We start from the raw sequence: 21,944 nt of genomic DNA, 5'->3' as shown, positions 1-21,944 counted from the left end.
AATTTATTAGGTAAAAATTTCTCCTCCTCCCTCGCGTCTGGCAAATATATCGCACGCCCTGGAATTTCCAACGCGCGTAACCTTGTTAAAACTTTTCTTTCGCCCCGCACACATTGGACGAAAATATCGCAAGGAATGCGGCGGCGCCTGCGGATTTTCCCATATATTTCATCACGGCCGAGGGAAAAATGTTCACCTGCGGGCATAAATTTTTGTGTGAAGCCAAGCGCAATCTTTGCCCTTCTCGTCTTTTTCTCCCACGACCGGGAAAATTGAATTGTTTTTCAATCTAGGGCATAGAACCGGCGGCGGAAGGCTGCCGTTGGATGGCTCTATGATGCAGATTATTGCTCGTCAATTTATTGAATCAATTTATAGCCGTATATTGCGCTCCATCGGTGCAACGGACGTGCTGTTGTTATTGTGCATTACACGACCATGCCTTTGTTTACTACATTGCCCTCTGCGTCCGAGATAATGGGTTTATTGTATGACTTTACTGCTACAGTTTCTTGTTGCATGCCGCAAAAATTGTTGTGTGAATTATAGCGAAACTAATATAAGTCCTAATAATCCTCCATGCACCAAGTTATTTATGCTCTTTAAATACCACAAGCCATACACTGCAATAGAAATTACTAAAAGTAGGGTAAAAATAAAAATAAATAGTTCAATAATAAGTTAATGTCTGCAAATTTATTTCAAATCGTTAGGAGAACCGCAATAAACAATAAACATATTTGTAAATTGATTTTATTCATTTTTTCTCTATTAATTTTATTTTTTACAATTTCTCAAATATAATAAATACATTTTTAAACGTAACTTATTATATTTATCTTTACAATTTTATAACGGTAATTATATTTTCAAAATGCCGGCAAATATTAATTTCTTGATTTTTGTTTTGTTTCTATGTCAATAATGTAAAAAATACTATTTTTAGGTTGTAGTTTTTTTATTATTATAACTTCAATTTAAAAAAATGATATATTGCTGCAATCCCAATCCTAATACCTATTCTTTACTAATTTAAAAATTCCATTATACATAAAATAGAAGTACCGCCACATCCGTCTGTGGATAAGCGAAATTAGCTAAAAGCATCTCAGCTTATTTCCTTCTTTAATCTGGCGGAGAGTGCTTTCCGTTGGATTGATAAAAGAAAATAGGGAAACCAACATTGTGTCTGTTTGTTACTTGGGCGTGCGCGTCTCGGCGGCAAAAAAATTCAGTTTTCAAATAGCACGGATAATAGAAAGCGAAAGATATGATCTTGCAGTCGAGATGAGAATGTATTTCGCGTCTCTGTGTGAAAGGAGGCGTGCGTATGGATCGCATTCAGCGTCTGATATATCCAATCGGAAAGAAAGAAAAGCCGCCGCGCATTGCAAAAAGTATAAGGCCCTTCTATTCCGAGGGAATTTTCTGCCTGATTCCTTTCTTCGATGGAGTTCTCCACGCGTGTTATTTTTCTCACACGATTCCTTGCGCGGTTGATGGAAAAATGTCTGAAAAGAGTTTTGCCAAAAATAAGCAGATGGAAGTGAAAAATAAGCTCAAAAAACGCAAAAAGTTTTAAAGAGAAAATTACATACTCGAGCTACTTTTGTATTTATTTGTAATTTTGAGGGGATCGTTGGTTTTGAGGAAATTCACAACTCTGTGGGCGGTTCAAATTTTGCGAGCGAGAAATTACCATGGGCAAGAGATCGTCTTTCATACTCGTTGGCAACATAATTTCACCCTGGAGATGAATAAAGACAGGCGAGTGGGCGTCTGAATTGGCGGTGCTCGGTCTCGCCGTAATGTATATTAATGTGCAGCAACTTGCGACTGCGAACGATATAAATTATCGATTATCTATAATTTAAATCAATTACGCCTTGTTCGCTTGTATTGAACAAGCATTAATTTACGGCGCGCGCTCTGTAATTCAATTTGGCGCCGCCAAGAGCAGAATTGCACGTAAGATTCCAGTCTGGCTGATAGAGAACGCGAGATAAATAAATTTTGGCCAATGAATTCGCGCCAAGCTTTGTTTGGCGTTCTAAGGGAAAGCGAACATGACGTTTTTGGAGATATTGAAAGCGGCGCTACTCAAGGAAATTTAATTAATATCAAATTGCATGGGAGCGGAAAAGTGAGAGCCGAGATACGGGGTTGAATTGCGGCACAAGGAAATTTTAGAATGTCTATACTTGAAATATGATTGGTTGGTTTTTGAAACTTCCGAGAAAGGGAATATGTGTGCTTATACATCCGGGCTTGCTTGCAATGGCGAAAGTTGAGTAAAGAGAAGATCTTCTTTCATTAATTAAATTTTCACGTTGACTTTGGAAAATAATGTGACCCGCAATGTTATTCAAACACCACAAAGGGAAATTATAAGATCTTAAAAGGAATCAAAATTTTAATTAATTCAATCCAATCTAATTAATTAAATTTTATCGATTTAATCACTTTTAATGTGCATTATTTCAAAAATAAAAACAATATAAATGAAAATTATTTTTTTACATGTGTTCTTTTAGTTGTTGTTGTGGAACCTTTTGGCAGTCGAGGTGTTCATTTTTTGATTAATTAAAATCCAGCTTCCTTGGTGAAGATGAGCAACTGTATTGTTTCTGCATGATACATGGATTTTCTGTATTATGCAGAAAAAATGAAGTTTCTCATCTTCACTGAGGAAGCCGGATTTTATTTCATCTGAAAATTATTTGTTTTTCATTCAAAATTTCAAACAGAAAGTTTGGATTTTTTAATTTTAATTACAAATTATATAACGTTATTTTGTTAATAATATTCATGATATACTTTGCAAAACAAATTTACTTTTTCAATATTAATGTTTTCAAAAATGAATAATATTAATTCATATTACACAAAAGTGTTCTGCTGTTTTTTTTATATAGTGATTACATTATTTATTCAATTTATATTTAATTGTTATAGAATTGGCCACATAGTTAATATATTAATTTTGCATTTTTAACGGACTGTGAAGAATTATTTAAATATGAAACTTTAAAAGCGACTGAACTACAATTGGGTCCAGAAAGTAGGAAAACGCAATACGCTCGGCTTTGGTGCTCGGCAAATTGCCTACCTCAGCCTTACCAGCTCACGTGTGCTTGGTCTATTTGCCGACACGTTACTTACGCTCAAACACAAATAACCAACTCGGCGCGGTGAAAACTCGCGCCCATTTAAACTTGGCTGCCGGGCTGATCGCATAAATAAGGCAGCGTCTGCAAACATAAATTAATTTGGCGCCCCGCACCTCGCTCGCCCTCTCCCCGAAACACGAAATGAGCTGCGAAGCCCCCCTGCACATTTCTCAAGGCGCTTTCCGTTCTACTTTCACGACCGGAATCGTACGCGTGTGTTCTCCGTCCGCCTTTTTTTTTCTTCGCTCCCCCCGGGTGAAATAATTTCCTTTGGGCATCTCTCCACCTGCACATTATTACGGAATTTACGCCGCTATAAGCTGGCGGTGCGCGTTTTCAATTTTAACCACGGTTTGCAGGCGAGAGAATTTGTTGTTATTTGCGGAGCGCCCAATCCTATCAGTGCGGGGCCAACTCCTTGTGGTGAACAAGCACGGGTGCGATGAAAGGCGTCCTTCAGTTTGCTCTTGATCAAATATCGACCCCTTGCTCTTTTACTAACCTGATGAAAAAAAAATTTTTTGATTGAAATTTTAATACGATTAGAAAAGGTGAGAATTTTGTTCCTTTTCATCACTCTGAAGAAAATTATAAAAAAAATTCCTTGCACGGAACTTTTAAATCTCCTTCTAAAGACGGTATATAATTTAAATTAACCTCCCCTCGTGAAAAGAAGTCGTTGAGTAATTAAATTATTTTTAATATTCCACCCAGCTCGTTTTAATTAGTTAGTCGTTCTTATGAGCAGCCTCCTTTCATGGCAATAATTCTTTTTTCTCTTCGCCAAAATATCCCCCCGCTGAAAGAAGTAAGTTGCAATAATTAGTGCGCGCTCGGGTGTTAATTTACAAGAGCAGCTGCTCGAGTGTTCTCTACAATATGGCCGCTGCTGCTGTTTATAATTAATATTAACGTCAAGATCCACGCGAGCCGAACGCAGTGCTCGGCAAAAAGCGCACACACCAGCAGACATCACTAAATTAAAGAGGCAGAGCGAGTCAAGTACATGCAGCGGCACTCGGGTACACATGACGCGCTCCATAAAATCGAGAGCGACGCTCCCAGAGGAAACTCTCGAAAGGGATTTGTCTCAGCGTGACGTCTTTCTCTGGCCGAAAAAAGTAACGCGCCCGGCCGAATTACGATTGGGATTTGCAGTCACTTTTTATTTTTTTACAGCTTTCAAGAGGCGCCGCAGATTTTGAGATTGCCAAATGACATTAAAGCTGGAGTGATTGAACTTTGTTTTTTCTTCTTTTAGTTACAAACAAAAAGTGCCTCTGGTTGATTTTGATAAATCTCATAAATCTCTTCTCCGTTTTACAAAAATTTAAAGACTTAATAATTGTTTTTTTTTTATCGTTAATTTATTAACTTATTTTTTACTGCATCTATCTGCTAAAACAATAAAAGACTCAAAGTCTCAGTGAGGAAAAGCAAACTTTTGATTACAATTTATGATGATTCATCCCTCTATCAGGAATTTTTTACTTATAAATTAATTGGATTGGCTGGGAATAGAAAAAAATTAAAGCCAACCAATTACATTTCCTCCAACATTAAAAAGAAATAAAATGAGATGAGAAAAATTTCCAAGCAGAGTTGTTAAAAGAAAATGTGGAAATCTTATTTGATATAAAAGTTAGTATTCCATTAGGATTACTGCGGGAGTTTTCTCGTATTACACGTTCCTTATTTTGCAACGGAAAAAGTTGGAGAAACAGATTGGTTTCAATGCTCTTGAATGGGCTATTAAATTTCCACAACACAGCGAGTGCACGGAGCAAACCATCTGGAAACTGCTTAGCACGCAATAAGCGCAGGAATCGAGAGGAAAAAACTCGCACACAGAGGCTATCGTTTTCTCGTAAGTCGCAGTTTGCGTCGCCATTACACGCTCATGATTGCTTGTATTACACCACAATTACACGCAACTCTTCTTCTAGAGCAGCACAAATCCATATCTCACTGGAGTAGCTCCTCCGCAAACTTTTGGCACCGAGAAGAATCTAATTAGCATACATGCAACACAACGAGAGGCTACACTTCGCGAGCGGCTGCCAAGGAATCCCAAACACATCGTGCGATAATTATTCTCTCTCGTAAAATAATATGCTTCCTCTCTCGAGAAGCGAACTCTGGTGGAGAGAGTGCTTAAAATTAACTGCTGCCAAGAATAAGCAGCCGAACAAAGCGCGAATTAATGAAATAGCCCGGCGAGAAAAGAGGGATGAGGGAAGATTCCAAGAGTTATTATTTCGTTGTTTACTTTCTCGCGCGCGAGTTCGCAGAGTGTGGCACAGCCAGGCGAAAACAAAAGCCTTTTTGTTGCAGCAGTCGAGGCGCCGGCACCATTGTTACCCTATTTATTAAGTAGAAAATTACAATATGATCTCTGGAGGCGGAGAGCAGAGCGAGCGGGCTGCGGAATTATTAAAACTCGCACGCATTCATAAACAGGCGAGAGAGGAGCTTTGCCTGCTGCATTCTCAGCCCAATTTATATGTACACCAGTGCCTGCGATCTACTGCACTTGGAGCGACTTAGGATTATGGCATTAAGTACTTTGGAAGCCAAAGTTTATACCGGCGCAAACAATTAGAAAGCAATGCCGTGCCGCAATTGGCCAAGTTCTCACCGACTTGGGAACATTGGGTGTTAAGACACCTTTTCCTTGTAAGAGGTAGGACTTTTATAAAAAAAATCGGTTAATTGTGTTTACAAAATATTTATGCTGCATCCTGCTTTATTTATTAAAATGGAATTAAGAAAAGGGTTATTTTATTTCACTCTTTATGTATGAAGTTTGCAGCTGAATTATATATAATGTCAAATTATGTAAAAGAACATTATATTCGTAATATTTCAAAGAATTATTTACAATATAATAATATTTTATTAAATTTTTATCTTTTTTTAAATTAGAAACATTGATTTAATTTCAATTTTACGTAAGGAAATTTAATTAGATAAGGGAATGAGAAATTATAAATTTTGTGAGACATAAAATACAAATATATTAATTGGCGAGTATAATGATAATCTGAAATTGGTAGATTCAAAATGATAAAGTCATATCATTGAAAGACAATAGGTTGATAATTGATTCTTACAAATCCATTTATTTAAAACTAGTTCATCTATTCCCATTTCCATATTTTCCATCAACCAAATTCAATTGTGCAGTTGGAATTAAAATGCAAATTGATGCAGATAATGGGCTTTAAACCACTTTTACAGAGCTTAAAAAATATAACGAAAATTTCAAAATTTAAATTGTATGCAAATTTTCACCCCAGAGGAAACTCACTCGACGCCACTCAACATCAAATATTCGCTGCGCCTATTGCAGCTGCTGAATGCAACTAGACGCCTATTCGAGAGAGTCATTATGTTATTCGCAACGACCGAATTGATAGGGAGCCGCTCAACGAGTCCCTACTGGCGGCTCCTCTTGCTGCGGCTCGAACGAGTTGGTGTGTCTTGCGAGAGAAACTCGAGCCCGACTCATATATTGGCGCTTGAATTGCCTGCTCCAGTTCTCCTATTGCATTCCTGAGAGGTTGTCACATCCATTTGTACTCTGCTGCCTCGGAGACATATCTCTCAATGTTTTCTTTGAGCAGCCAGAAATGATAGTGAGACGTACTTGCTGGCAGGCAAAAAAAATTGTCAATGGTACTCAATGACAAAGAATTGTTCTAGGCGGGATATTATTTTGCTCCATAAAAACAGTGATACGGAAATATAAAATAAATGTGATCCCTATTGTAAGATCTGACAATTTTAGTTCTTAAAAAACATTTTTGCAAAGGTTATTATTATTATTTTATTTTCTCATTGTCAGTCGATAAAAATTTGAAATAGAAAAAGCAGTCAGGGTTTAATTAGCAGATAAGGTTTTATTTAAGAATTTTTAGAAACCAGCAAAAACAGTGAAATTTAATTAAAACTCAATTCAGCTCATGGTCACTTTTATGCTGCAAAAGTGGCTAAAAATGTAAATTAATTTTTTTTAAACATTTAAAATTATATTTTTATTAACAATTTTTGATGTTAGTTGAAGCTGGATAATTTATAAATCTAAAAAACAAAGTAAAGAGAAAATGGGAACTAAAATTGTATTGTCACAAATATTTTTGTTTACTTTTTTTATAAAAAAAAAATATGAACAGAATGAAAAAATATAATTATACGTAAAACGGAGAGTGAAAACACGTTATTGTTGAATGCAAAAAAATCTCATTGTCTCTGGCGTGGCGCAGCTTTTATGCCTGACGAAATTTGCGGTTCCAAAGTCCACACACACGTCTCCCATCTCTACGGCTTGACCAGCAAAAGCGACGCGGATTCTCATCATCGCGCGTGCTATTCAATTTTTTACAAAGCCGAACAAAGTCGGTCCTTTGTGGACGGAGGCGCTTAAATAAAATATTCGCCGGTGCTGGTGGCCGAGAGACAATATTGGCAGCGGCCGGAAAAAGCTGGCGAGTTAGTTTTTCTCGGCAAAAGTGCGTCGAGTTTTGGAGCGCGCCCATCCAGACTGTCGTCGCACTCGGGGGTTTTATTTTACACTGGGACCCATGATTGAACGGGCCAACCAACTTCTTCGCAAACTGGCACCGGCCCAATTCCTGCAATAAAATTACCGCCGTCCAAAATGACAGCTGCCATAATAAAGTGTGTAGGATTCCTGCTGATAAAAGGCGACGAACTCTCAAGTAAAGACGCCTCATATTGCCCGAAAAAGGACATGGAAATTTTCACATCAAAAGTCCAATGGTGCAAAAAATGCTTTTTATTGTTTCACTTTGTCAGTTTGTTTGAAGAGAAGGTTGGCTTGACATCGGGCTAAATAAAAATGATGGTTGCAGTAGTTATAAAATTTATTTAAAACACTAAATATTGAAAATATTTTTTTTAAGAAAATGTTCCAACCCCATAAATGGGATAACGGACAATATCTTGAAAGAACCCCTACATTGTTACTCGCTCCATCTATAAACTTGTGATTCATTTATTGATAGAAATTTAAAATATTATCTCATGACTCATTCCGGAAACATTTTTTCAAATAATTTTATATTGAGAGAAATAGCTGGAATAAGAAAATGTGAAGACCCTTTTAAGCTTTTTTCGGGAATATTTACACAAATCAAAACAAACCTGTGAATTTTTTGTTTGCAGGAATTATAATAATTTTTTTTCTCCAAACGCTTCAATGCGATAAAAAAAATTTCCTTCTTCTGATTCAAATTTCATTCACCTTTATTCATTTAATTCTAATGTATTTTTTATATTTAAAATTAAAAATACTTTCTAATTCTGAAAGTTCACTTAGTAAGAACTAAAACTTCTCTAGCTCGTTGTTTTTGTAAGCCAAGAAAATCACTTCAGAGAGATATCAAGCGGCAAGTTTTTGCGCTGCTCTTGAAGCGAAACTTTGTGATTCGCGAAGGAGATCCATCTATCCGCCCAGCCAACTTTGCAGACAAAATTGGCCGAGCACCCCTGTGTCTGTGCTCCAGGGAAGAATAATTTGGGCAGAGATCATAGGGCGTCTTCGTGTGAGCAAATTTCCAAGGATCTATGGTCGGACCATTTCTCAAGGGCCACCATAATTCGGCCCGGCACAAAAAGACCCCGAGCGGCAGCGCAGTGAGCGAGTGCGGATTTATCCAACCCTTTCAAATATAAAAGTGTCGTCTTTACGACGCTCCTAACTCTTTCTACTCGTTTGCAGCGCTGCAGAGCTGCGCCGCTAGCCGGGGGTGACGATGCTCTGTCCGCCCCTGGGAAGTCGTATAATCCGACGCCCCCGACGCTAACAGAAATATTAAAATGTTTTAAGTGCCCTTGCGCTCATATTTTACACCAGCAGGGCAGTGTTTCACTAGAAGATTCTTTACTTGTTTCATTTTTGAACGAATAAATAGTTTTTCAAATTTAAAAACAATAATATTTTTCCCAGCATAAATAAAAGGATCAATGTTATAATATAACTTCTAGACAAAATCTATGTAATAATACCATTTTTCTCACGTCCCTTTGTTCAATGCAGCAAGGGGGAATCGTGGTCCCTTGTAGGAATAATTCACGGTCGTTACGACCTCATGAAAGATTTTGTCATTTTTCTCTCTCGGAGCGGCGCGGCTGGTGCTCTCCCTTGAATTAAGGCAGCAGGTAACGCTGCCCGAGGCACAATTGGGGTCAATATCGCATGTGGGAGAATTTCCAACATAAATTTCTCCCCACGGCAGGAACACGGCCAAATCGTGTGTGTGCACGCGGCCTGCTTTTCCCCCTTCGGATTCTTTCTCTTGGCAGATTCAGAGTTTTCCGGTGCGAGAAAGGGAGGACTACACGCGTAGCACAATGTAATTTTTCCGAATGTTCTCCGAATTAACATGAGATACCCTTTCCCTGCACTCTTTATGGTCATTATGTGCCTCCTCTTTTACTTCCATGAATACCCTTTTTTTTGCACCTAGAATTGAAAGTTTGAATACTCGGGCTCAGTTTATAAATTTTTTAATTTTTAAAAAAAACTTTTTCATGTCCCAAAGATAGATTTTTTGCTGAAAAAAGGAAAAATGAGATCTGAAGCACATTTTGTGAGAACACTTTTTCCTTTCAAGATAACTCTAATAAATTTCTTTGTGGTTTAAAATTACTGCAATACAGTCACAAATTATATGTTTGAAAACAGACAAACCGTTACAAAACCAAACATAAATGAGCAAGGACGCAGAAATATCAACAAGAAGGGAACAAAAAAACTTGGGTAGAGCAAGGGAATTTTATAATAATTTGTGAAATGGAAATTTGAAACAGCAAAGAGGAAAATGACTAAAGCCAAAAGGGAATTGATAATCGTTCCGCTTTTCCTTCTTTGGAAAGGCTCATGTGCTGCTAAAAACGTTCTGCGTTTGTCCACGCACGTACGCAGCTGTGGGTTTTCATTAGAGCGTTAAGCAGATCGGCGCAGCAAAACAAGGCATTCCCATCACGCTTTCAAACGGATTCCAGGCTCTATTTGATTTTCCTCTCTGGATTTGAATAAAATAAAAAATGGTGAAATCCAGTCTGATTTTGTTCGCAGCGTCCGCCACAGTCGCAATTAATTATCTCCTGTCGTTCCACTTTTGCCTAGGGAGATAAATTCTCATTAAAACTGTCTCTTTGACAGATGTAGGCGACGCAAAACCAATTCTTCGGAACGACCGTGCGCTTCAAAGCAGGTGTGTATTTGCAAATCATAAATAATTTCCCGCAGGCCAACGGGAGAGAGGAATAAATTGCGCAGAAAATTCTGTGCCACCCTTTCACGTAATATTATACATTCCAGGATGAAAAATACACCCTTTTCAGATGATTAAATTTACTGAAAATAATATTCGTCCTACATCGTCAACCGTTTTAGTTACATTAATAAAATTAAAAATGGAATGTGTTTTCAAAGTATTAAAAAATTACTATATTTGGATTAATTGAAGAAATGGCACGGCCCTTGTACAAAATGTTATGAAACGTATTTGCTGGAATAATTTATTCATAATTTGATCCTTAATTTAAATCTAAATGCTAACACACTCAGATTTAATAAATTTAAATTATATGGCGCTGTGCAACGATTAAAAGTGCACTTACATTAAAAAAAAATATGTGTGTGGTATTAAAAAAGGCGCCAATTAATGGTCTTGTTTTGCGCAAAACAAATTAATTGAAGCACACAGCAAAGTTGTGAGCCTGGAACGAGTTGTTCAAGCGCAGAATATAATTAGAGAAAAAACTTGAAGAAGCCAAACAATTTACATTGTATAATTGGAAAAGTTGTGAATAAACTGCCGGCCACTTCGGTACCTCTTTTCCTTTCACACTCTTCGTGTCTGTCTCGCGGCCATGTCCGCTTGTGTGACATCATTAGACACATGCATGCTTTACTGTCCTCTCGCGTCTCTCAGGCGGCCGCGTTAAAAAACGCCGTCATTAATTTTCGCGCACAAAATCTGCGCTGCCTGCGAGTGTCACTTTGTCATTTTGCGCCGGATAAGCGACGTGTAATCATTAATGTTTCCATTCTGCTTTAATTGCTGGCAAAACGCGCGAGCACGACCATTATTACTTTCAGCCAACCTGACAAAAGAGTTCTCCGCTGGGCAGCTGCGTCACGGTTGTTGCTCGTCGGGAATAAAACAGTGGAACCCACTCAGAAACGAGATTTTTTGGCCAACAGTGCAGAATCGAATGCGTGTAACATCAAACTTTACAGTGCCACTTATTTACTGATTAAATATTTGCGCGTGATTAAATTAAAGCACTGGCCTCAAGCTCTTTTGGAAGCATGTGTGCCAGATGAGCCAAAACATTGCCATGGAATTCAGTCATTTGTGGCGGGTTAATTGCTAATTTCCAACTCACTGCGCTGCAAAGCATTTGAATAAAACAAAACAGCTCTTGTTGGTGTGGAATTCAACGTTAGCCCAAATTTTGCGTTAAAATGTTTTGTTAATTCCAAGTTCCGAAAAAGCGCGCCAAAAAATCAAGATAATTTTTGAATTGACATTAAAAATGCTCATAAATGTTATCAAAAATGACTCTGGTAATATTTATTGTTAAGGTTTTTTTAAATGAGATATCAACATTTCAATTCATATTGGCAGAATAATAATACCCTTGAGAACACCCCAGAGCTGCCAAACACATTTTCTCGATTTTCCTGGTTAAATTTTTGAAATTTAATTATATTTTGCGGGGGGAATGGCAAGTCTACAAATTCTCTTCAAAGAGGAATCTTTTTTACCAACTTTCCATTAATTTCTACATGACGTCGGCTTTTACCGGAAGCTACCACTCGCTTGTGATGTTGAGCAAACATGCCAAATCTGTTTACAGACTTTTTTGTGAAACTGAATTTTCAATAAGTCCTTAGCATTTGCTCTTCTTTTTTACAATAGCAGGAAAGTCAATTTACATACAAATTTTAATCAATAAGTACTAAATTATTATTAACTTTTCTAAAAAAAAGATGTTCGACTCATTTTGAAATTTTTAAACCTACTTTTTTATTGTAACTTTTGAACTTCAATTCGATCTTTAAATAATTTAAACCCATCAATTATTTCCTTTCATTTGGTTATCAAAAGCCCCTTTCAATTCAAACGGTGGGAGTCAAAAGCGGATTCTGGCGTTTGAAATTGGAATAATCACTAATTAACAGAGGATTCGTTTTAAAGCGCACCACCATTTCGCTGTGCCGCTATAATGAATTGTATACATTTATTTTGCTGCGATAATCAAAATTCATCAGAACTTACACGGTCGCCCATTGTTTTGCAAAGCACATAATCATAACGAGGCGCAAACCAATGTACACAAATTACAAAAACAAAATTCACACACACACCACATTATTATATAATGATATAAAGTTTTCTATGAGAGAGTGCGGCGCGTTACGCCCTTGGGTATGCGCCAAAACATGCAAATTGATTCCATTTTCGTTCGTGAATAAATTCGCATGCAGGCGGGATGATTTGGCGCGCTGTTTGCTCGCCGGTATAGGCGCGAGAGCGCTTTTGATTTCGCGCAGCTGACATTGCTAACGACCTGGAATCCACATGCATCAATCACGCTGTTTGCAAAAAGTGACCGGAAAACTCACGGCTCTTTTGAATTTTGGGACGGACACGTACGCACGCATAATTGATTATCACTGCACGAGTGACTTCCATAGCTCTGTGTGAACAAACCCTTCTGTTTGCCGGTCACTCTGTATATTTGAATAAGTTCGGACCGTTTAATTCAGAAGATTAATTAGTCACAATGTCAGAGGATGAGTAAATATCAAGGATTGTCGATCGTGTCTGGTTAAAAAATCACCTTGTTGAATATTGAAAATAATTTCTGGAGTGTAATTATTAGGCTTTTTCACGTCAAAAGCTAACGTCAAATTAAGCACGTCTACCAAATATCAATTTTGGTTGAGGAATATTCAGGAATAGAAGGTACAGGTCAAAATTTTGGAACAATTCGCTGGAGATGAAGAGTTTAAGTGGCATTTCCATGAATGTTCAATTAGCGATCCAACAAGCGCGCTTCTGTATAATTATCAAGCACAATTAATTAAGCAGGCATTTTTCAGATAAAATTCTGATAGATATGGACGATCAATTTAAGCGTACTGTTCCAGCTGCGAAAGTAATTTTGTAGAATAATAGATTTTGTTTGTAAAAACCAAATCGCATTTTAAATTAAAATTCAATTCGCTCCACTAAACATTTTCCATTAATTGTAAGTGCATAAATTGCAATTATTTATTAAAAATAAGAAATTTTGAACAAATTTTTTATAAATTATTAAATTATTCTACTGGCAAATAATTTATTATCTAATATTTTTATAAAACCATAGTTTGTTTGCAAGATTATGTAGAATATTCTATAGTTCTCATAGATAAAAAAAAAAAACATAAAATATTAATTTATAGTGATTTTTTGTTTCTCTCTGTGAATAGATTGCAGTCTAATAGAGAAACACAAGCCGTCATACTAATTAAAAAACAGCGCCTCTCATCAATAGCAATCAAAAGCACGTTTGAATTCAAATATCCAGCACAGTGTGGATCGACGCGTGTCTATATATTACCTTTTCCCTGCAAAGAGAAAGCGATTCAACCCGCAGAGAGTATTTGCTTAACTTCAATCCAACCGGATTTTGCTGCATTGCGCGTTTCATAATGTCGACGCCACAGACACTCTCAGCATTGATTTTGATACACCTGTGTGCTTAGTCTGAATAAAAAATGAGATGAGAGGGACCGTGAGATGAAATTTTGCGAGGGAGAGAGAGCGAGTATTTTTTCATTTGCCAGCTTGCTGTCGAGACTCGTCGGTGTTTCGCAAAAGTTGGCAGGGAGAAAAGCCACAGAGCTCTCTGGTTTTAGCAAATGAAAAGAATGAAAAGTGGACAGCGCTCGTGTTCTCCGACGGGCTGCGTGTGCCGCGTGCCCAATTACATTTTAATGTTTGCGGTTTCGCAAATGAGAAACCGACCTCCCGCGACGCTACGAAAACAAATATTTATAAAAAAAACTCGTCAGATTATTTTTTGCTGAAAATAAAATGACGCAATTTATTGAAGGACCCTCTCTTTTGCATTGAAGGATAATGAAGAGCAAAAGCTTCCCATGGGCCATTTCGGAAGAGGCTCTTGACAGTTTCGCGTCCGCCAGCAGCTTCTCATTTGATGGAAAAAGAGTTGTTGCTGGAAAGTGGAGGGCGATCGAGCCCTCGACTCGATAAGTAGAGGCCGCTTTCGCAGTGCAAATTGAGGGCAATGAATCAAACAGCTCGCGGCATCCGATCCACACCCTCGCCTTTATTTTTATGGTGCAATAAATGTTTATTCCTTTATGATGTCATTTAGGGGTCGGGGATTGATTGAAATTGCGTCGCCACCCTGAACGAAGGCAGAGCAATCACTCGCAGGCGACCGTCGGATTTGCAAATGTGTAGGTAGCGGAAATAAATTTTCTGTGCTAGACATTTGATTTGCCTCATTTAATCCAACGAAATAAGCAGCTTAACTCTGCGCCTGGACAGGGAAAAACGTTCATTATAAGGTACAACGGCGATTCTCAAAGAGATATAATGAATTCTGTGCTTGTCACTTCGCTAATCTAGTTTTCAGTTGTTTAGTCTAATATTTTAACATTAATTAAAGTCGTCAAATCAAGTTTCTTTTTAAATCACGTTTTCTAAAATCTTTCTAATTCCGTTTTTTTTTTGAGTGTATAAATCACGTTTTTCAAAAATTGTAAATAACCTTTTTTTACGATTCGTGAAATCAGGTTTTTTAACTTGAAATCAAGTTTTCTTTATAAACATAGCAGTTGAATTCGTCCACATCAAATGCTAAAATAAAAAAAAAATTGCAAAGTATTTAATTCCGTATCTACTTATCGGACCACGCTGGTTTTGAGCGGAACAGCTCTGTTCTCTGTTGCAAAAAGGGCCGTAGAAAAGATTCCGATATTGTGAATTTTGCTTCAATCGCCGACTTGTGACTTCCAATACCCGTCTGACCTCATTATCGACTTTGCGAGGGAGCTAATAAAGAGCCAAGTTTCATTTTCCTCCCAATCTTCACAAAAGAAGCTGAGAGCTGCGGGAAATATCTTTTGTACAATTTCCCAGCACGGCCGTTTTCGGCTGAAAATGAGCCCTGCCTCTGCTTTTCGGCTCCCCTCAATCAAAAGTAAATCCCTCGGCGTAATCCGAAATCAAACCCTGATGCTCGGCGATAAGAAATATCCTGCAGCTCTTGCTGACCACCCCACCTACAGCATTTCAACGATAATCCCCTGCAACTAGGTAGGGATAATTAATCGTTCCTAACCGGGCTGGAACTGCACCGCTCTCTAATTATCGCGTGGCCAATTACGGTGACATATTTCTGAACAAAAACTGCGTTGCAAAATAAGACGAATAAGACGCCCGAGCTATATACATGCGATCATAATTGACAGCGGCGGGTAATTGAAGCTGCGCCGCAGACGTGCTTATTAACGAGCTGAATAAATAATCAGTCTCTCCGCGAACGAATGCGGAGGGAAACAAAACGAGCAAGGCAAACTGGGAATGAAAAAGCACTTGTCGACTGGCTGGCTGGCTTGCTGCGAAATTTATGAACCATTCCTACTTCCGACTTGCCCGCGCAGTGGATATGAAATTAAATTTTTCGCACTTGCGAGCTGGAGAAAATTATGTAAGAAGTTTTGCGCCCGCAAACCGCCGAAAGAAAGAATAATAAATTCGGCTTCTGCCACTGGAGAAAAAGTTGTTACGCCCAAGAGCGAAATGACTGCGCGCGATATAATAAAACTTAATGAACTTGAACAAGACAAACAAAACTGCGGCCAGCGTTTATGCAAATCTTGGTCTCTCTGCTTGAAGGGAGGTTTGCTCGATTCACAAACAGAGAAAACTGGCCTAATTAGCAGATGGTTCTCGTTACTTTTTATAAGAGGAAAAGCACAATTATGCCTAATTTGGCGTTTTAACATTCAATCTGAGAAAGACATTTGCTATTGAATTATTGCTCAGTGAAAATAAATAAAAAAAAAAGCAAAAATATTATAAAAAAATAATTAAAAAAAATTTATCCTTAGATAAATCAAATAAAAACCTCAATTAGGTGTTTTTACACCCGAAGAGTTGATGACAAATTCTTTCTGGCTCCATTACTTCTACTTAAATGCCCGCGAGAGTTCATACGTGGGTCTCGTTAAAATTTAAAGTCCTGGTAAATGATGCAGGAGCGACGGTATTGGGTTGTCCTTTAGGGGATTATGTCCGTCGTGATGCCTAAAGACGGGTCTTTTGCTCGAATGTGGCCATCCACGCCCAATCCTATTAGCGCTGCGAATTCTAATTTCTCCTTCACAGCGTCCAACTCATTGCGTACGAGCCGCCCACTCGTTCTCCCTCTTGCTGCTGGGCTCTAATTTTCTAGCAAATTAATTTTTAATCTTTAATGAAGTGCGGGATTAGCTCGCTGGTGGAAATGCCTGTGCTTCAAGTGTGAATCCAGAGTTCAGATTCAGACCCAGCTGCTGCTCTTTGTGCTTTAGGGTTGTAACTAAGCAGGGTGGAAGAGGAACGTTCCCGGCAAATTTTCCATTACAAGAGAGAGTAATTATTTAATTAGGTTTAAAAACCACAACCGTTAGTTAGTTTTGCGTATTTCACAGAGAAGAAGCTTGTTTTAAAGATGAAAATTAACATTCTACCTAGAGTTTCCAAGATAGAGAAACAAATTATATTACTAATATCAATATTGAATTGTTTTCCCTATAGATTGTAAATCTACTCCTTTTTATTCGATAAATTTGAAATTAGGAATGCAGAATTTATGTATATCAAGTGAATAATTCAAGCTGGCAATATTTTTACCAAAATTGATGAAACAGCGTTTTTAAATCAGAGAAATGCATCCAGTTTCGATTTTCAATTTAGCTTTCGACGAGTGTGCAAAAAATGGTTGTTAAATAAATCCCACTTGACAATTCGTTCGACGTGTGATATCTGTCAGCAAATCGACGGTTAAAAGCGCCGGTTTCAATTGACGGAAAAAAGCGTTGACTCGCTGTGTTTAATCTGTACATTAAATTCACTATGGAACGAATTGCCTCGCATGCACAATTGCTCGCAATTCAATAAACCGGGCGAGGCCGCGTGTAAAACAAAAATGAATAAAAAGCAGTGCATGCCTCTCACCCTCACCAACCCCGCCGATTGTGGCGAGGTCAACTTTTTGCATTGTGAGAGATGCTCGGGCCTGTCACTGCCTCAGAAGTGAGGTGCTCTAGAGGCAGAATAAGAATCTCGTCCGCCGCTATTGTGCCGTAAAGGGTGTGTAAAGGGGTGGACGGGACGGATGGGTATTCTATCAGTGCTCCCAGGAGTCAGTCGATGAAGCTCTCCCGCCGAACACGTCACAAGAATGCCTCTCCATCATATTCCCTCGCAGGCTGCGGCGCGGCTGGGCATATCAGCGGCGCGCGCTATATTGCAAAAAGAAAAAGGAGAATAACCCTTTTCCATTGTGCTCGGCAGCCACTTTATAATACATAATAATACTTTAGTGCCGTGCATGGTCGCGAGCACAAAGCCGCCAGTTTTTCTTCGCAAAAAAACCGCCGCTCGCTTCTTAATTTTATTACCTAAAAATATATATAGAGAGATGATGGTCTTCTCTCTCACTCTTTTCTCTCTGCGGTGTTTGTCAAGAAATACGACGCTTGGGGCTTTGCCGTGTAATGCGCCGAGAAATGTAGACTTTGCAGATGGGTTTGCAGATAGTTTCGTCAAGCACGAACGAATTTATATGCCGTTTTTCTGCCGCGAAACACTCACTTGCCTCGCCCGGGCGTTTACTGCAAACGATCGGTATGAAATTTCATGACGCATCTCGCCAACTTTACGTGCGAACGCGAGATTTTCAATCAGAAAAAGACGCAGCCCCTGGGCAAATATTAAAACTTTCCCTCTCGCGAAAGTGGCCGGAAACTTTCTCAACTTTGGCCTTCTCTCCCGCATTGAGAGAGATAAAAGGCAAAAATCGCCGGCAACAAACTAACTCTCTCTTGGTTGGGGCCGACCGGCCACTGCTCTGCTGTTGACAAAACCACTGACTCTGTGTGAAGGGTTCATCAATTTATGGGCACGAGAAATGTAATTAAATAAGAGGCCCTCCGAATACAAACTGGAAATTACCCCGGTTCACGCTGCCGGACTCGCTTAATTGCCCCCAAACAACAGGCTGGCCAACCACCCTAAATCTCTTACCAAATCACCCTCCGCCTTATCTCTTTTTCAATAAAAGCGGAAAGGAAATCTTAGCAATGTACTTTTGCCAGTTTTGTTTGAGCCTGGCTTGAGATAGAAAAATTCTATTCTTGGAGAATCGGGCTGCCGAGGAAAAAAGGGGCAGGCACTTTGAGCCTCTTCTTATTTGCGTTAATGCCGAAAGTTTGCCAGCCGTTTTCTTTGTTGGGCCTTATTTGTTTCATTTTTTCCTTGCTTAACTAGAAAAGTTTTGCGTATTATACGCGGAGGCGGAGAAGTCACGACCGAGAAAAGTGTCATTTTGGAAAATTAACGCAATTTCCGTCCGACGCTCGCAATCTCGACTGTCGAGTATCATTTTTTATTTCGCCCTTCGTTGCAAAGAAAAGATGAATAATCGAGGGAACGCGCTGTGAAATTCAAATGGAATGTAATACCAAGTTATCCATACTCACCTCGGTCGTGTTCTCTGCAAAAAGCTGCCACGCGTTGATAGTCTGGAACAAAGAGAATTCTTCTGTTATAAAAGGAAGAAGGAAATTTCTATTCCAACGCTGTTGGTAATCCCAACCTAATTTTCTCCCTCTTACTTTTTTTAAATTTTTTAATAGTTTTGCCGTTTGATCTTTGAAATTTCACTCGCTATTTTCGTGCAAAAATCCAAGTCATGCATTATATTTTTATAAAATTGTTTTTCATTTCAGCGTTCATTTTTCCCGGTGATGTGTTTTGGTTTACGCTCACCCGGCGAGCAAAAAATGGAACCATAAATTTGGACTAAATTAAGTCGCAGCGCTAAAAATTTACGAGCCGCTTTTAATGAGATTTTTATTTGGTTTGCATTTTCCGGCGGAATGGATCTAGTCCGTTTTTTTTTTTATCACGGAGCGCCGTAATAACTCGCACGTCGCTATTGAACAGCAAAAAAATTTGCAGCTCACTCGCACACACGCCGAAAGGACCTAGAGTTAGTTATTTTTCGATTCGCAAAAGGAAAACAGACAGTGTTGCGGATTTGATTTTCAATTTGTGTGCGCCGAGCAGCATGGTGCGGTAGCATCCACTAACAATGATTTATGCACGGTGGGTGCGTCTAATTTGATATGCAAATCCGCGTTTTCGGCTCAATGGCTGCTGATGTGCGAGGATAAAGCTCGCCGGGTTGCCGCGCGCACCAGACGAGAGTGCATCCATCCCTGGCGCCGCGTAAACATACACAAAATAATAGCAAAAGCAGTCTTTCCGCTGGGAGCAGCAACCCATCGAACAAGAAGTCTCACGAATAATTCCTGCCGAGTCGGAGAAGTGGAGTTCATTAATGACTGTGCGTGCGAGCTATGAAAGTGCAAAAATATAGAGCTCTGAATGTTGTTTCAAGCCCTCTTTTACCTCTTTTTCTCCACAAAAGGTCTGCAAAAGTATTTTTAGATTCGTAATTAAATACCTGCCGAGTTGTTCTGACAATCAGGATTCATTAATAAATTCTTATTGCTACTAGATCTGACTGTCCATGAGTCTTTGAGTAATTATTAAGGATTAAAATTTAAAATAATCATCAAAAGTGTTATCATTAATCATTTAGAATAAATCAAAACATATATGCAAAAAATGGGAGAAAAGCATAAAGTCATGAGGATTAGTATTAAGATCTTGCTCAATGGATGTTGATCTATAATTTATTGTTACCAAAACTTTATAATTTATATAATCTTGCAACTATTTAATCTAGAATTGCTTATAAATTTACATAATAACCATATAAACCTAATTTAAAAATAGTTAAATTTTAATAAATTTGTAAAATAGAAACAAATGATTAAAAGCTCGTAATTTAATATAATTAATGGAATGGTTTAACAGTTAAAATTTTTAAATTTTATTTAATGTGGTAGTATGAAAAAATTTGCTTCTTAACATAAATTCTGTACCATTCAATTGCCAGCCTAACTATTCCACACAAACAACCGCAACGTTTTCTTCTATTTGAAAGATTGTCAACTCGAATTTGAACCACCGAGAGAGTTTGCGGTACTAGTTGAAGAGGAAAAACGCGGCAAAGCAGCCAATTTTTCACGTGTTCTGCCTGTCGTGGGAGCGGCGTTTGGCAAAACGAGGCAGCTCCATTTGGGACGCTCGCTCGCGCGCCTGCCTATGTACTTTTAATATCGCTTTCTTTTGTTGGCGCCTGCATCCCCTGGGTAATAAGTGGAAAATGAAGACGCAGGGCTGCGTATGTTAATTCCGCGAGCGCGCGCGCGTCGTCGCTCGTATTTGCATGTTCAAGGAACGCAAGCTCGGCATCAGTTATGCGCGCACCCACGGATGGCTGACGCCGTAATATAGTGCGTGTGGGCTTTGAATATACGCGCCTGCACAAAATCCCCTGCCAGTTCGCAACCAACAATGCGTGCTAATGCAAACTTACGTCTCCGCCGACGCCCTTGTTGCAAATAATATCCCGGCCTGTTTGCACCAAACAAAGTTTTATGGCGGCTGCCAATACTTCTCTTGCGGCCAACGCAGCAATTCCCAGCTCCGCATTTTCAAATGTTCCACGCCAGTAATGGTCATAATTCAAATTTGTGGTTTGCTTGTGTATTCCGTTAATATTCAGTTGTAGTAAAATAATCTGTAAGAAAATGGCATTCGAAGCACATAAAAACCACTTTTTTATTGAAATTTATTTTTAATCACTAATTCTTTGAATATTGAATATATTTTTCCATCATTTTTACCCTCAAATTGCCCGTTTTATAAGAACACAAAGCCACTTATAAATTAAAATATCAATAATTTAACATTGAACAGCGCAAGGTCAATTTTGAAGATTATCTTATTTTAAATTAGAAAAAAAACAATTCATTTATATGGATATAATTACACTAAATGTTGATATAGTTCGTATTAATTTCTATAACTGTAAATAAAATATTTTCAATCCAAGATAATTTTTGCAAAAAAGAAAGCAATACTTTCGCATTTGTTTTCGGCAACACGTCTTACAAACAGCTCCAAACCAGAACAAATCGGTTGGAATGGTTTACTCTTACGGATTGAATAAATCATAAAACTCGAGAGCCTTGCTCAGTCAGATCTGTGTGGGAGATAAGGGATGAAATAAATTTCACTTCTAACGTTACCAAAAGTGCACTGCGCGACCCTTTCGCTGGAGGTTGCTGGTGCTCACTTGAGCGGATCTTCTATAAATGTTCCTGAATTTGCCCAGCCGGCACTTAACCTGCGAGTGAATCTCAGACTAATTCGAGTATGAAAGCATTATTATTTTTTGCTTCCAGTGCGCTGCACCAAAAGCGAGCCCAGCCTCTGCTTTATTACTCTGCAGAAGACTTTATTACCGCACACATCAAATAATTTGTATGTTATTTGTTCCGCTCAAGCGAACTCCAAACTCGGAACCTTATTT

The 21,944-nt window shown here is 38.5% G+C and overlaps 1 protein-coding gene across 4 annotated transcripts in view; it reads right to left on the bottom strand.

Moving 5' to 3' along the window:
* Positions 1 to 21,944, bottom strand: part of LOC132201320 (neuroligin-2-like) — a 168,456-nt gene that overhangs the window by 93,360 nt on the left and 53,152 nt on the right. For all 4 annotated transcript variants that reach the window (XM_059627398.1, XM_059627396.1, XM_059627399.1 and 1 more), the window contains one exon: positions 18,976 to 19,017. The gene's annotated coding sequence lies outside the window, so the exon portion shown is untranslated. The remainder of the gene's footprint in view (positions 1 to 18,975; positions 19,018 to 21,944) is intronic.

The sequence above is a fragment of the Neocloeon triangulifer genome, unplaced genomic scaffold (genome assembly GCF_031216515.1).
Source record: "Neocloeon triangulifer isolate White Clay Creek 2 clone unplaced genomic scaffold, ASM3121651v1 ptg000014l, whole genome shotgun sequence".
Classification (NCBI taxonomy): domain Eukaryota; kingdom Metazoa; phylum Arthropoda; class Insecta; order Ephemeroptera; family Baetidae; genus Neocloeon; species Neocloeon triangulifer.
Note: the sequence above shows the minus strand (reverse complement) of the source record. Positions and strands in the feature narration are given on the sequence as shown.